At 42.0% G+C, this 16,807-nt stretch overlaps 3 non-coding genes across 3 annotated transcripts; all 3 read right to left on the bottom strand.

The window, feature by feature from the left end:
* Positions 1 to 1,681: 1,681 nt before the first annotated feature.
* trnat-agu (transfer RNA threonine (anticodon AGU)) lies at positions 1,682 to 1,755 on the bottom strand. Its single transcript has one exon. It is a non-coding gene; the product is annotated as a tRNA-Thr (tRNA).
* Positions 1,756 to 4,101: 2,346 nt separating this feature from the next.
* Positions 4,102 to 4,173, bottom strand: trnad-guc (transfer RNA aspartic acid (anticodon GUC)). Its single transcript has one exon. It is a non-coding gene; the product is annotated as a tRNA-Asp (tRNA).
* Positions 4,174 to 4,968: 795 nt separating this feature from the next.
* Positions 4,969 to 5,159, bottom strand: LOC115058089 (U2 spliceosomal RNA). The gene has a single exon (XR_003842023.1). It is a non-coding gene; the product is annotated as a U2 spliceosomal RNA (small nuclear RNA).
* Between the last annotated feature and the right edge of the window lie 11,648 nt (positions 5,160 to 16,807).

A 16,807-nucleotide genomic window follows, 5' to 3' on the forward strand; every position in this document is an offset into this window, starting at 1 on the left:
ATCCTCTGCTGTTTATACACACTGGATGTCCCATCATGAGACATGAGTTTTTCAGCAGCACTGATTAACAGGAAAACACGGAGAATGTTGTCTATCATATCTATAATACTGAGAGTTGAGCAGCAGAGTGGTGCACTTCTGTTGTTGGCTACAAGACATCCTGCAGTGCTTCGCTCTCAGTGGAGTTCCTGCTCATCACTTCCTTCATTACAGCTTTGTTCAGCAGAAGGAAATTTGGTGATTAACTGCTTTTCACGCTCGGGAAAACTTTAGTAAGACTAATGACAGCCCGTCAGAAAGTTGTGTCCAAATGTTTGGGTGTCAGGACAAAGCAAAGCCGTTTAATTGATTTGGTTTGTTTGTTTTAAACATATTCTTATTTGAGAGAATCAGCACTCATCACAGTAATTTACAGTGACAACCCTCCCTCTGTCTTTTCTTTCAGCCTACCCATTAAGATAACTGAGTATGTGCTAACTAATTCAGATGTTCTTTACCCCCACACCCTAAAAACTGATAAAACTTGCCATTGACTTCTGAAATCACCAACACTATCCCAACTAATAGCACTTACTGCTCTCAGAACACAAGTCTGTGCTTCAGTTCGGGAAATGTTGACGAAAAATTCACTCACTCAGCTGATCTGAAGAAATCTATCAAAACTGGTTTTAATACCATCCAGGACAACCGCAAAGAGAAGCACTTGTACAAAAGGAAGTTGTTTTTGTCAGTCAGCACTGCCCCAACAAGTAGCACTTACTGAATTCAACAGTCAAGTTAGTGCTCAAGTTAAGGTAACATTTGTGACTTTCAAACTACTTCCTTATCCCCCACCGCCCATATCACTGATAATACCTGCTGTCCTGGTGATTGAAGAAAGGAAGGAATGGCATTCCTACGCAGATTCCACAGAGATGGGATTCGAGTTGCTGCAGCTCAGCTAGTACTAGTACTTGACGTAACTTCATTATGATGTTTAGACGTGAGTTTAAAAAAAGATGCCAAAGCATTAGGAGTTTGCCTTTGAGTGGACTTCAATGGCTGCTGTTTTGTCATCACATGTACACTTGTGTTCACTTTGGTAATTTGGTAGGATGACTACACAGGATAAATTGCTCCAAGCTGATTGGATAGTTGAGAGATCAGGGTGTTGCACAAGATAAGTACTTCCTGAAGTACGCTGAAGATGACGGGGATTGAAGGCAGGGCCTCATACATGCAAAGAATGCACTCTACCACTGAGCTACATCCCCTGCATGGTGCACAATGCCAGCTGGAAACTAATCACTAAACTGTTACAAAGGAAATGATCAATATGCAGTCTTTGCTCTGATCATTGTAACTTTGTGTTATTGTTGTATCTGATAAGTTAAGCTGTACTTCTAATGACCACCAGGGGGCAGTTCCACTGGTTGGAAAAAGACTTCAGACTGCATTGAAGTATATGGAGAGAACAACACCAAGTTCTGAGATGCTGCTTGTGGCCAGTATGGGGGGTGCGTTATTAGCACCACGCTCTAACCAGCTGAGCTAACCGGCCTTCCAAATCCATCTCTTCCACAAAACGTCAGGATGTTCCAAAGGGAGACATGAAGACTCTGCAGTTACCTGATTGGTCAGAAAGTTTTAATGAAACTCCTGCAGAAGAAGTTACATGAGTTTATCTCAACAACCTTAAAACAGGTGCTGCTGGGATTTGAACCCAGGATCTCCTGTTTACTAGACAGGTGCTTTGACCAACTAAGCCACAGCACCACTATGATGCACAGAAATGTACAGAGGATCTTAAAATATTCCAGCATAAATAGCTGACCATCATGACTCTTACAAGACAGGTGCTTTGACCAGCTAAGCCACAGGTCACCTGCACTTTTGGTAACAGTCAGAGCTCCAGATACAATAACTGATTGTAAAACCCATAATGTCTTGTAGCCAACAGAAGTGCCTCACTCTCATGACTCTTACCAAAGTTTGTCTCCTATGAAAAGGCACTTGGCAACATGGCTTGTGGAAGACTCATGGTTTCATTATTTCATAGATCAGTGTCACCTATCACTGCTGTGGAGTCTATAATGTGAACCACTAAAGGTAAGAAGCTTCATCTTCTGATGCTCTACCAACTGAGCTACTCAGGCTTCTGATTGGTGTATAATTAGCTGTATAATTAGTTTCTATTCTCTTTGCTCTCTTTTTCCTCTTTCATTGTTAAATGGCAAAAACAACATTAATTCTTGGAGCCATGTTTTCTTCAGATCTAACCCGGATCACTCCAGTCAGAGACACTGATGAAGTCTTTGTGCATAAGTGCTTCTCTTTGGGGTTGTCCTGGTTGGAATTTGGACAAAAAAGATGAGGAATGTCATTCCTTCTTTTCTTCAATCACCAGGACAGCAGATATTATCAATGATATGTCAGAATATGTCAGTCTTTCATGTTCAAGGCCCATTTGTGCAGGAAAGAGTCTGGCACCTCAGACCACTGAGCCATCCTGACACGTGTATCCAGCTGCCACTCTCTGGTGAGGAAACAGAAAAGTTAATGATAGCTTTGGTAGGACAGTGTCAGCTCTCTCTCTCCCTCTCTCAACCCAACAGGTCGAGGCAGATGGCCGCCCCCCCTGAGCCTGCTCCTGCTTCAGCAGTTTTTCAGCAGCACTGATTAACAGGAAAACATAAAGAAAGCCCAATATTAACACTGCACAGATTATAGAGATTCTCTAACATGCTCTTTCATGGAATCGAAAACAACCAACCGTTGTTGGCAGGACTCGAATCGGCGGGGGGAAACCCCAAAGGATTTCTAGTCCATCGCCTTAACCACTCAGCCACAACAACTACACAGAGCCACTGAGCCTTATATCATAGGTGATAGAGCTATAGATCTCTAAAAGGAAATAAAAGGAAAGGAAATATTTTTCATAACATGCGCCCTCCACCTAAAACAGAGCAGAAGCCTTGTGAGCAGAGAGGAGGCTTCATCAGATGGTTCTTCTTTTCACCTGCTGCAGCAGCTCAGAGCCTCTGTGGTTAGGTAAATATCCAAAGAGGATGTAGCTCAGTGGTAGAGGAGCTGCCATATTTCAGGTATTCTGCCTCCTCTTTCATCCAAACAGTTAAATATTGTTTAAAGTTTGTGAGGTTGGATGCTGCACGCTGACTGGTTGTGTGTCCAAGATTCTTCAAAGATGTCTTTCTGTCTTCGTAACTTCGCGTTACATTAAAGATTTAAAGGTCCCTGTTTCAATTCTGTCCTGTTTGACTGCAGCTTTGCATTTTCATTTGGACCCCAGGAAGAGTAGCTGCTGCCTGAGTGACAGCTGCTACTCCAAAGCCAACCCAGGGACCTGCTGTTTCGCTCACTTGTTGCTGTATCTCCAAAGAGCTAAAGTCTTGTGGAGTTTGTGGGCATCGATCCCACTACCTCTCACATGCCAAACGAACCCAAAGTGGTACCATGATGCATATACTGATCTTTATTTGCATGTGCACAGTGTGATTCTATATATTTTTATTTTGGCAGGTGACCAATTGTCTGCTAGTTTGTTCTCACGACTTTGGTAGCTGTGAAAGTATCTCCAGGAGTAAAATGATTAAATCAATACCTCGTTTTAATTGACAATTTCTGTATTACATCAGAGGCCCTTTGTGGTGCATATACTTATCTTTATTTGCATTTGTATCTGTATACACACTGAAATCCTCCACAAAATGAAGGACTCTCCACCTGGAGCAGAGGACCAGAGTCTGTGATCTTACTTCATTCATTTTAACATTAGAAAAAAGCTGCAGATGATTATTTAAATTTCTGTGTTTATATTCAACAATGTATTTGAATTAAAGTTGATATCTTTCTATAATAATCCATCATGGACTGCTGGACACTTTCATATCAGTAAAGACATTCAGAGTGTTTCAGAGTTTCTGTCATGATACAGACAGACAGATCCAGTGTCCCAGAGAGAGAAGAGTCCCGACACTCCCTGATCTCACTGCGGGGTGGTCACGTGGTTCACGTCAGCCCGCTGAGCTGACCGGAAGAGAGCTACAACGGAGTCCTCTGGTTAATAACATATTATTCATGTTATAGGAAAGCACACGTGCTCTCCCCGTCGGGGAATCGAACCCCGGTCTTCCGCGTGACAGGCGTGGATGCTGTCCACTATACTAACGAGGAGCTGCGAAGAGACTTTTAGCACTCATTCATTTGAAGCGAACTTGAGAGAGTGACGTATGAATCTGTGTCGCGTGGGAGATCAATGAAAGGCAGGAAATGCCTTTGATCTCCAGTGACGTCACACAGTCTCGCTGTGGAGTAGTGCATCAGTGAAACATTCATTCATACGCGAGGACATCACGTATATTGTTGGAATAGAAAATCTTATTTTTTCTGTGTGTGCTCCTGAGAAAGAGGCTCAAATCCAAACCCAGGAGACAGAAGTTGAGTGAGTCAGTGAGGAAGAAGCTGCTCGTTCTCCTTCAACAGTTTGATCTGAGGAAAAGTCACTTCCTCTTTTCAGGAATCAACTTCTACCATCTGTCCACTAGATGGAGATAACTGAGCATCAACTGAGAACTGAGTTCTTCATCATCTGGAAACAGACAGCATTGTTTTCTTCAGCTGGAGCTCTTTGTTCAAATCTACATTGAGATTCAGAGCCAAATGTTTTTCCTTTCCTGGATTTACTTCATCATTTCAGTCACTCTGTGGATTCAGCTGACAAATGCAAAATACAACCAACATTTAAACGATGACATGTGGAAACAAAACTTTATTGATTCAGTCTGGTCAGCAGAATATAACCTGATGAAATCAGCAACATTAAACTGATGTTTCTACATGAATGCATCGCTGATTCTAAAACCATAAACTGAACATGAACACTCTGTACACTCAGCGTTACACACATGAAGACAACATCATGTGTTTAAGGTGATGTTGAGCTGAACAGGACTTGTATTGAACACACAGAGGGAGTGCACCGTTCCTGGAGATACTGCAATACCAGGTCGGTGCGTGGAGTGGACAGAGCAAGCCCCTATTCCATCTCCCTGTTCCAAAAATCTATTTAATATATGGCCCCCGGGTAGGGGACGTATCAGATACTAAACTGATAAGAACAGATACTACACTTGATCTTAGCCAAAAGGCCGAGAAGCGATACCGCTCAGCTGTCGGAGGTAACGGAGTGTTTCTCCGCACCGACCCGCTCAGTGAGGGGTCAGAGTCGGCTTCAGTAACAACATCACTCCGAGAGAGAGACACAAACAGAAGACATGAAGAAACGAAGGAGGGATCAGAAAACAACCACAGACATGTTATTTTCACAAAGTTACGTTGTAGAGCAAAGAAAACGTCTCTTCTTGGTCACCTGTAAAACTTCATATCTATGTCAGTTTACCAGCTGAATATTATTGTGAAAACATCAGTTTGTCCTCTCATGTGATTGGCCTCATGGTGTGTCCATCAAAATAACCCCCCTGTCTGCACGGATTCTCTGAAGATTCGGCTCTCCTCGACTGGACTCGGCTTTTTAGACCGAAAGTGAGAATAATAAAATAAAAGAGTAACTTTGTCAACCATATTTAAAATAGCATTAAAAGTACTTTAACCCAATATTAGCTTAATGCTAACATACAATGGAAGACGTCATAGACCGGCTAACGGGATTATCATCAGTACCGCGATGATTTTAAAGCGTCAATGAACTTATTTCAGCTTTAACATGGCAGTAACACGTTGGGGAGAGCCGGTACAAAGTAACACAGGACAAATGTAACACGGAGATTTACTCAGAATCGGAAGAATGTAAACGCATTAAATGACGTCACCACTTTCAGCAAGCAATACTCCCCAGACCAGAGAAAATCTGGTGACTACGTCACACTTCCACTAAATTATTGCCGAGACCTAAAAGTAAATTTGTCGGTTTAAACATTGTGATTATCATTTCCCGTGTCATATTTATAATTATATTATAGGCAATTTAGTTTTTAACTCAGTTTTATGGTTTCGGAGAAAACCTGGCATAAATGTTGGAAGTCCCTGTCTGGACAAGAGTAATGCAGCCGCACTCTGCGAGTTAACAGCTTATCAAAACACAACGATTCTGTATTGTCATGACAGACAAGAGTAGGAAGAGAACAACACAAAGAAGGCTGGTTCCGAACCCTAACCCTGGTTTTTGTGCAAATCATTGCAAAATTGTAATCATATTTGAAGCAAATAAAATGATTGAAGTGCATTTTATATTTGTAATTGTGAATTAGCGAGGAAGTTGTCCAATGTTTGAAAAAAAAAAAAAATACAAAAATGTAACTAATTCCAGTTCACAATTTGATTGTGTTGATTGTGTGGGCGGGACACACACATTCAACAGCATCACTGAGTCAGGAGCAGCACAGTGAAAACTGTACACATTACTGGAGAAAGTGATAAATGACATTCTCCATGTTTTCCTGTAAATCATTGCTGCTGAAAAACTCCTGACATTTTCCAGCCAAAGTCAAATCTCATGATGGGACAGTGAAGGAATATCCAGTGTGTAAGAACAGTGCGGCACCCTGGACGTTTTATTCGTTCAGATTATGTCCAGAATTATTTCTAATTAGTTCTTCCAATTAATTTGCCCCCCCAGCATTATTTTTTCTCATTAATATAGTTTAAAACGCTCTGTGTCCCTGATAAAACACTCACCTTCACCTGAGGTAACTGTAGATCAGCACCCATTTGCGTCAGAAGGTGTCAGTCTCCGCTTTGTAATGAGGCGGACGGCCGCTGGAGTCCTGTTGTAGCAGGAAGCAGCACAGAAGGCCGAAACTCACCCAAGACCGTCTCTGTTTCTGTTCTTACAGGTGAGCAAAGTGCAAAAGCGCCTCATACAGTTATATTAAGTTTATTTCTTAAGTTGTGGTGTGTGTTTACAATGTAGTTAACGTCCGTAAATAAGGCAGCTAACTACTGCTAGCCTCAGCTGCTAATACAGCTGTAGCGGGTAATGCTAGTTCCCTTACTTTGTACTTTTATCGTTATCATGTGAATAAATAATAAGTTCAGAGGTTTGTAAACAGGAAGCAGCCACTATAAACAGTTAAATACCTGTTGCAGCTTAATGCTATGTTCAGTAACCGATATGTTAAACCAGTGGTTCTCAACCTTTCTGGGGTCCTGGACCCCCTGCATGTTTTAGATCGACCCTGAGGACCCAGTTTGATAGAAACAGGAGAAACTGCATTTTAAATAGCATGTATTCACTCTTTGAGGCAAATATGAGCTTTCTATAGCAACTTCCAGAACAAAAAAAATCATACTTATTCAGCTTCTTGGCATAATGTAACAAAGTATGCTACAAAGTTTGCCATTTCCAAAAATATGTAGGAAAACATTTATGCAGCATCTCCTGAACTTTATCTTCCAGATATTGTAAAAGAATATATATTATACAGTAGCTTTCATAAATATGAATGTCATAAAACATATTTTTATGCACTCTTCAAGAACAAAAACATAAAGTGTGAAACCTCAATGAATATCATATAATTATCATATATCATTAAGTCTATAATTAAGTCTCATGCCCTCATAACTTGAAAGGGATGCAGATACTGTTAACTTTGTATCAACAGCCTCAAGGATTAACATTAACAATAAATGTCATAGGATCTTTTTTAAGAGACCCCTTTTCACGGACCCCTTGCAATCACACCACAGACCACTAGGGGTCTGCGGACCCCCGGTTGAGAATCACTGTGTTAAACAACTAATAGGAGCAGTTTATCAGGTACACAAATGCTGTGTAAACTCGTTAATGCAACAAATGGTTTGTATCGTTAGTTTAAATGAGTTATACAAATAAATACAGTGCTCAGTTGCAGACATAAGAGTGATAGAAGCAGCAGAAAACATGGAACATGGAATTGCATTTTAAAAGAGTGTATCTGACAAGGCCTCACATGGTCCATATGGACACCTGGACTTGTTATTCTGCTTCCTCCTCAGTCTTTAGTATAGCAAAGAAAAGGTATTTGCCTATTTATCTTGATGTAGATTTGAACAAATGGTTAAATGTGAAGTTGAGCTCCATCACATTTTCAGTGTGATTCTCTAGAAAGGAAGAAAACAATGATCTCTGATCCAAACTGCCTGTTTGAAGATGACCAAGAACTCAGTTCTCTCTATCTATTGGATAGAATGTAGAAATTCTATTTTGAGGAAGAAAACTGGTTCAGTGTTGAGGAAGTGACTTTTCCTCACATCAAACACGGGACAAGACTGATGAGAAAGAACAAGCAGCGGCACTTTTCCTGAGTACACAAATCTGTGTGTGTAAATGGACCTGAAGGGAGCTCAACAGGTGAGAATCTATAAATGTTTTGAACAAGGTCACTTTTATCTTTGATTTTCATGTTACTTTTGGCAGCAGATTGGTTGTAACCAAGTTTATTGTTGAAAGTTTCCTCAGACCTGGTCGACCAGCTGAGAAGCCTCTGACTCTGTTTGACTTAGTTTCCTGGTTCATTTTTCCTCCAATACAAACAGAAAGAATGAGAAATAAAGGCAGCAGTTTTATGTGACCAGTTTTGTCCAACAAAAGCAGTTTGATGGTTTTTATCCACACTGTGATTGATTTAATGTGAAATGTTCACACATGGTTTCAGATCAAAGACAAACCGAGTCATTTTTCAGGGAAATAATTTTTATTGTTTATCACCTTCAGCCATGAAGACACCAATTTAATACATTTAATAATCAAGGTCTGTGTCTCCTGAAAACATTGTCTCAGTTCTGCTGATTTTTATTTTTTTTTTACAGTGAAACCACAAAAACAGGGAAGTGCAGTTTTCTAAACTGATGTTGATGTAGCAAAAACAAAAAGAACAAATAGTTAAGTGACTGGAGCCCCTGGACTTTTATTTGTGGTATTAATTTCCTCATTTTCCTCTTTATCACATGATATTGTCCTCAGACTCATGATAATAAACCAATGTACATAAATGGTAAAGAAAATTTTGAAATAATAAAGAGAACTATATTTCTGATTGAGCTCAGAGTGACATTGTTTTTGTTGATGATTGTGTAACTTTTCCAGCAGTTAGAGGCTCAGCTATGAATCAGTGTGAGGACAGAGAGGAGGGAGCCCCTCCCTCTAAAACCACTCTGTGTGGGGAACATGAGAGTCAGACCAAAGCTCAGAGGTGAGATGAGGATCTCTAACTGTCCATCTGTCAGAGCTCAGCACTCAGATCACTGCTGCATCATTATTCACTCTCACTGTCACTTAGGTTTTTTTTTTTTTTTTTTTGGTTTTTTTTTGCTGCTATTTTGTTAGTTTGTTTTAGTTGGGAACTCAACCAGCATGTGGAGCAAATTTTTATTATTTGTTTTGGACTTTTCAACTAAATTCCTTTGCAGATTTTTTTTTTTTATTTATAATTTTTTTTAATCATCATAAAATACTAATTACAAAATAGTGTTTTGTATTTAAAATAGATGTATTAGAAATGTTGCCCATCTCTCAGTTGCATGTTCTGTCCACTGTGGAGGAGGAAGAGTCTGATTGAAGCTCTGTTCCCCCAAAAAACAACGAGACAAAATGAGGGGACACAGTGAAGTGAGGTACTTCCTGTTCTCCCCCTCAACAGTTTGACTCAATGTGATGATGAGCTGGATAATACACATGAAACCTATAATGAAACCAACAAACCTGACCGGGACTTTATTTTTCTGTGTGTGTTGGTGTGTGACAGAGATTCTGGTCTTCTGTCAGTTTCCCTCTTAGACTGACTCCGTCCAGAAGATGGACTGTGTGTGTTTGGATTTGCCTGGTATTTTTGGGTATGTAGCTTTGGAACAAACTGTCCTGTTTCTTCTTTGTCTTCTGTCAGTCAGAAAGTGTTTCCCTCTCAGACTGACTCTGTCCTGAAGATGATGGACTGTGATGAGGAAGAGGAGGCCAGACCAGAGTCTCCAGGATCAATCTGTCTGTCTCTGAAGTCTGACTGGTCCAAAGAATGGAATCCTCCACACTTCAGTAATGAACCTGGACCCTCAGAGACAAAGTAAGAGACTGCGGAGATGAGAATTAAAAATCTGTTCATTGATTAATATTCATGATCCTGAAGCATTTGGGCAGATACAGGAAGACACTGAGATGGAAATTCTCGGTTTTATCACCAGAAACTACTGATGTTTTTTTTTTTTTTTTCCAAAATATGTTGTTAGTCAGATCATGTCAGTTATAAAGAATGTTGTTTATGTTTTCACAGAGACAGGAAGAGAAAAAGACATGTCTCTGAAGAGGAGCAGCCGTCCCACTGTGCTCAGTGTCAGGACGTCCTGAAGGATCCAATCTCTACCAGCTGTGGACACTGGGTCTGCAGACAGTGTTGCACCTCACACTGGGACCAGTCTACTTCTTCAGGAGACTCCTCCTGTCCCCAGTGTGGACAAAGATCCAGAACCAGACCAGGTCTGCAGACCAGCCCTGAGCAGAGTGAGACTGAACTTCTGACTTTTTCATCAGATCCTCAGACTCTCTGTCTGCAGTCTGACGTTGTCTCTTCTCTGTCAGCAGATCGTGTTCTACAGGAGGTTTTAGATCAACATAAGATCAGTCTGAGGACCAGATGTCAACATGTGACTGAAGGAACAGGAACAGGAAGTGGAACCCTCCTCAACAGGATCTACACTGAGCTCTACATCACAGAGGGACAGAGTGAAGAGGTGAATACCCAACATGAGGTGAAGCAGCTGGAGACAACTTCTAAGAAGAAGAGCCTCCATGATGCTCCAATCAAATGTCACCACATCTTTAAAGTCTCACCTGACCAGCAGCGTCCCATCAGACTGGTTCTGACCAACGGCGTCGCTGGAGTTGGAAAAACTTTCTCTGTGCAGAAGTTCAGTCTGGACTGGGCAGAGGGCTTGGAGAACCAGGATGTCAGTCTGCTGGTTCTGCTTTCATTCAGGGAGCTGAACCTGATCAGAGATCAGCAGTACAGTCTTCTCAGGCTGCTTCATGTTTTCCATCCAACATTACAGAAGGTCACAGCAGAGCAGCTGGCTGCCTGTAAAGTTCTGTTCATCCTGGATGGCCTGGATGAAAGCAGACTTTCACTGGACTTCACCATCAGGGAGGTCGTGTCTGACGTCACACAGGAGTCATCGGTCCACCTGCTGCTGACAAACCTCATCCAGGGGAATCTGCTTCCCTCGGCTCTTGTCTGGATCACTTCCAGACCTGCAGCAGCCAGTCAGATCCCTCCTTCATGTGTTGACAGGCTAACAGAAGTCCGAGGCTTCACTGACGCCCAGCAGGAGGAGTACTTCAGGAGGAGGTCCAGGGATGAAGAGCTGTCCAACAGGATCATCTCACACATCAAGAAGTCCAAGAGCCTTCACATCATGTGTCAAGTCCCAGTTTTCTGCTGGATCATCGCTACAGTTCTGGAGCACATGTTGACTACAGACCAGCAAGGAGAGCTGCCCCAGACCATGACTGACCTGTACTCACACTTCCTGCTGGTCCAGACCAGGAGGAAGAGGATCAAGTACCATGAGGGACATGAGACAAGTCCACAGGAGCTGATGGAGGCTGACAGGGACGTTCTTCTGAAGCTGGGGAGGCTGGCGTTTGAACATCTGGAGAAAGGGAACATCATGTTCTACCAAGAAGACCTGGAGCAGTGTGGCCTTGATGTCACAGAGGCCTCGGTGTACTCAGGACTCTGTACTGAGATCTTCAAAACAGAGAGTGTGATCTTCCAGAAAACAGTCTACTGCTTTGTTCATCTGAGTGTTCAGGAGTTTCTGGCTGCAGTCTACATGTTCCACTGTCACACCAACAGGAACAAGGAGGTCCTGAAGGGCTTTCTGGGAAAAAAACAGCAAGATTCAGCCCTGGAGGACTTCCTGATCACAGTCCTGGAGAAATCCTTTGAAAGTGAAAATGGTCACCTGGACCTGTTTGTCCGCTTCCTTCATGGTCTCTCTCTGCAGCCCAACCAGAGACTCTTAGGAGGTCTGCTGGGTCAGACAGAAACCAAACCAGAGACCATCCAGAGAGCCATCAACAACCTGAAGAGGATGAACAGTTATTTTACCTCTCCTGACAGAAGCATCAACATCTTCCACTGTCTGATGGAGCTGAAGGATCACTCAGTTCATCAGGAGATCCAGGAGTTCCTGAAGTCAGAGACCAGATCAGAGAAGAAACTCTCCCTGATCCACTGCTCAGGTCTGGCCTACATGCTACAGATGTCAGAGAACGTTCTGGATGAGTTAGACCTGAAGAAGTACAACACATCAGAGGAGGGACGACGGAGACTGATCCCAGCTGTGATGAACTGCAGGAAGGCTCGGTGAGTCCACTCTCATTCTCATCAATCCTTCTGAAGTGTTTAAATCCAATCTGATTCAGATGGTGTTTCACTGTCAGCTGTTTGTTTTCAGATGATTCAAATGCTGCCAGAGATAAATATTCACTTAGTTGTGTTTCTAGTGGAAATCCTAAAGACTGAGGACATCAGCAGGTATCAGTGACTGATCATCTTCACCAGCTTCACTGTTCACTGAGCTCAACTCAGTGAAAATCAAAACCATAGAGAGCCAAATGTTTTCAAGTCAGCATGGCCAAACCTGGATGAGGTCCCTGACAGACTGAGGACACATTTTATGTCTTCACCTGAAAATTGGATAAAAACTCAATGTGAGAGAGATGAGAACAAAAGTTCCATGTCAGAGTGAAAAAATTCAGTGAGAAGACAAAATCTGAATCAGAAGAGAAGTCTGAGTCTTTAGTCCTCAAACCCTCCAGACGAATATGTAGTTTCCTCTGTCGCAGTGACTTATTGTGTAATATGTGTCATCACAGACTTGTTGGTTGTGGACTCTCAAAGACTGAGTGCAATGTTGTGGCTTCAGCTCTAAAGTCCAACCCCTCCCATCTGAGAGACCTGGACCTGAGTCAGAACCACATAGAGGATTCAGGACTGAAGCTGGTGTGTGCTGGACTGGAGAGTCCAAACTGTGGACTGGAGACTCTGAGGTCAGTTCACTGACTGGACCTGCTGTAGTTTGAATGTTGTGCTGTTGTTTGGATGATGTGTGTTTAGACATGATGGTGACTCAATAACACAAAGATCATTGAGGACATTTCTGATTTATTTATATCAATGATTTGATCTTCATCTTTTATTCTTTACTCAGGTTGAAGAACTGCAGTTTGTCAGAGATCAGCTGTTCTTCTCTGGTCTCAGCTCTGAAGTCCAACCCCTCCCATCTCACAGAACTGGACCTGAGTGTGAACTGCCTGAAGGATTCAGGACTGAAGGATCTGTGTGGTTTTCTGGAGAGTCCTCACTGTAGACTGGAGACTCTGAGGTCAGACTTATGTTTTATTTCTGCTCTCAGATTAATATGATGTTACAGTTGTGGTGACTCTGACCTGCAGACAAGTTTATATTTGAGGGAAAATCCTGCAATAAAACTGCATTTTAATCATTTGAAAATTACCGTATTTTGCGGACCATAAGGTGCACTGCATTATGAGGAGCAATATCAATTAACAGGTCTATTTTCATACATAAGGCACATGATAAAACATATAAAGCGAGCAGTATGTACCGTTATTACAAAAAGTGGTGGAGGTAAGCATACTGCGTTTACTATTCTCTGATTGGCTTATCGTTGCCAGCGACAGCAAACAACCTGAAGTTAGTGGGACGTTGGAACAACGTTGTCTCCCAACATTTGATTATAATTGGATTATGATGTAGATTTAAAAATTGGGTTTATGTTAAAAACCTAACGTTGGCTCGACGTCTAATTATTGTAAAGTAACACTGACTAAATGTTGGATGATGGTTGCTCACCAGCACTACATAATTACTTATCTAACGTCTGATGTTGCAACCCATATCCAACCAAGGTTTGAGTCAGTTCAGGTTTTTCAAATATTTAATTTTCTCATTAAATCTTCTCACTGTTTGTATTTGACTGTGGTGAAGCTGCTTCCTGTTGGTTCAGCGGTTTGAATTTAAATTTTTAAACTTCTACTTTCTAAACCTTCAGCTTTGAACAGATGATGAAACATTGAACACTTTCAAGCAGGAACTTTTTCTCCTAAAGTCACATATTTTATTCTTTACTCAGGTTGGAGAACTGCAGGTTGTCAAAGATCAGCTGTTCTTCTCTGGTCTCAGCTCTGAAGTCCAACCCCTCCCATCTCAGAGAACTGGACCTGAGTTGGAACGACCTGCAGGATTCAGGACTGAAGGATCTTTGTGGTTTTCTGAAGAGTCCTCACTGTAGACTGGAGACTCTGAGGTCAGACTGATGTTTTATTTCTGCTCTCAGATTAATATAATGTTACAGTTGTGATGACTCTGACCTGCAGACCTGTTAAATAGTTCAAAGTCAATTTTTACAACAGATTTTCAATCATTTGAAAGTTACATTTTAATTGTGCACAGTTTTTATTAATAATGTTGACAGTCTGAGTCAGTTCAGGTTCTTTCAGGTGTTCTTTCATTTTCTAAACTTCTACTTTCTAAACCTTCAGCTCTGAACAGATGATGAAACATTGAACACTTTCAAGCAGGAACTTTGTCTCCTAAAGTCACATCTTTTATTCTTTACTCAGGTTGGAGCGCTGCAGTTTGTCAGAGATCAGCTGTTCTTCTCTGGTCTCAGCTCTGAAGTCCAACCCCTCCCATCTTAGAAAACTGGACCTGAATCAGAACGACCTGAAGGATTCAGATCTGAAGGATCTTTCTGGTCTTGTGAAGAGTCCAGACTTCAGACTGGAGACTCTGAGGTCAGTAGAGTTGGACTCAGTTCATGTTCCTTTGAGTAATATTGTTTAAATCCAGTATCAGAGCAAAACTCCTGTGAACCTTCAAACTCCTCAGTGAGGCTGTGAGAGGAGAACAGAAACAGATTTCAGAATTAGACAGAAAGACAGAGAGAAAACAGTCAGCCAATCAGATCAGTCAGAGGACTGTTGTGATCATGTGACCATCAAATAAAGCAGATTCCAGCTGAAGAACTCAGAGATGTTCAGATTCTGGTCCTCGTCCATCAAACTGTCAGATCTGAGCTGAGACTGTTTGTTCTCTGATCAGGTTCATCTGTCACAGCTCTGAGATCAGTCTGACTGAAAGCTGCTTGTAGGTGCCAGCAATGTCACGGGCTTGTGGTGTTTATTGAGGATGCATGGGTTTCTGAATGACTTGTCACATACGGGGATTTGTCACATGGTGTAGGTGTTACGTCAGCAATACTATTATCAGCTGGTCTTCTCCTGGCGGGTTTTTTGGAATGAGAGGGTGAGGGGGGAAGTTCTACTTTTGCTGACCGATGTCACAGCGCCATCACATCACTTTTCTTTGCTTCATATCGCCTTTTACTTGCTTTGACATTTTGGTGCTCATACAAGATGCTTTGGAAGTGATCGTCCCGATGTTTGTGTTTAAGCAGCAATAAATGTGCAAAAGGTAATATGTCTCGGAGCCGTGATTCCTCACCACCATCGTGTCTGGCAGGTAATCGCCTTTCCCTTTCTTAGCCTCTCTGCGACTATATTTTTTTGGACCCTTCGGATAGTCGCTCAATATTGTCAGCAAAAACGTTCGAGACAAAGCGCTTTGAGCTGGAGCTCACCTGAGGACGCCTCACAGTGCAGCAGCCGGGCAACAACGCGGATCACCAGCGGTATGTAAAACTGACTTAGTTCGGCTGTTATGTTGGCTTTTGGAAACAGTTTGAGCTGGTTGATACCGAATGGAAGTTGGCGTGTTGTCCCGGAGTCTTGCTTGTTGCTGTTGAGTGAAGTTTTGACGCTTTGTTGGAAGCTTGGATTGCTGCCTCACTGTGTGATTTATTGCGGCGCTGGATTTCATGAACTGATGTTGCGCAACTATTGTGGTTTTTGATATTGCTGGCTTTGGTTTGGATTCTCATTGTGATTTTTGTGTGCATGCAAAATGAGCGCTACACATACTGGAACAAGCGTCGGTAAATCTGAGGAGAAACGAAAAAGAATTCTCACGGAAAAGGCCATGGTGAATAAAATTGAATCAATTCAAAAGGAGCGCAAAAAGAAAGTGGATGAAATAAAACGCTTGATTTCATCTCTCAAGGAGCTCATGAGGGATAAGAAAAATGTGTTTCCGGTCAAATCACAACTGAATGATTTAATGCAACAATCTGAGTGCGCTACTGCTTTACATGAATCTCTGATGCCATTTATTCCCACTGAGGAACAAGAAAGACAAAATCAATGGTTTTCAAAGGTCAATAAGCACAAAGATGGATGCATTAAGGAGGTGGAAGCATGGTTTAAAATAACCCAAGTACCTCTATTGGAAACTCACCTGTCCAATCAGGAATTGTCTGTGGAAGATGAAGCACAGCAGGATGTGGAAGAAGGAAAATGGTTGTTATGCCCTCAAAATGATGATCAGGATGAAATAGCACCATTTGACAGTATTTCAAATCATGACAGCGTTAAACACAGCACAAGGTCTAATGTGTCATCCACTTCATCCGCACGTCTCAGAGCTGAGGCCGATGTTGCTGCTTTGCTGGCTCGCCAAAGCTTGCTCAAGGAAAAACACGCTCTTGAAGAGCAGGAAGAGCAAATAAGGAAAAGAAAGGAACAACTCCAACTCGAAGCAGAGATAGCTGCATCTGTGGCAAAAGTAAATGTGTTGAGAAAGTCTGGATCAAGCGTGAGGAGTGCTGCTTCTAGCAAACTGGACGGCATGGAGTCTTATTTTGAAAAGGGAATTAATATTCATGCAGAGCCCTT

This window comes from Echeneis naucrates, chromosome 2 (genome assembly GCF_900963305.1).
Source record: "Echeneis naucrates chromosome 2, fEcheNa1.1, whole genome shotgun sequence".
Taxonomy (NCBI): domain Eukaryota; kingdom Metazoa; phylum Chordata; class Actinopteri; order Carangiformes; family Echeneidae; genus Echeneis; species Echeneis naucrates.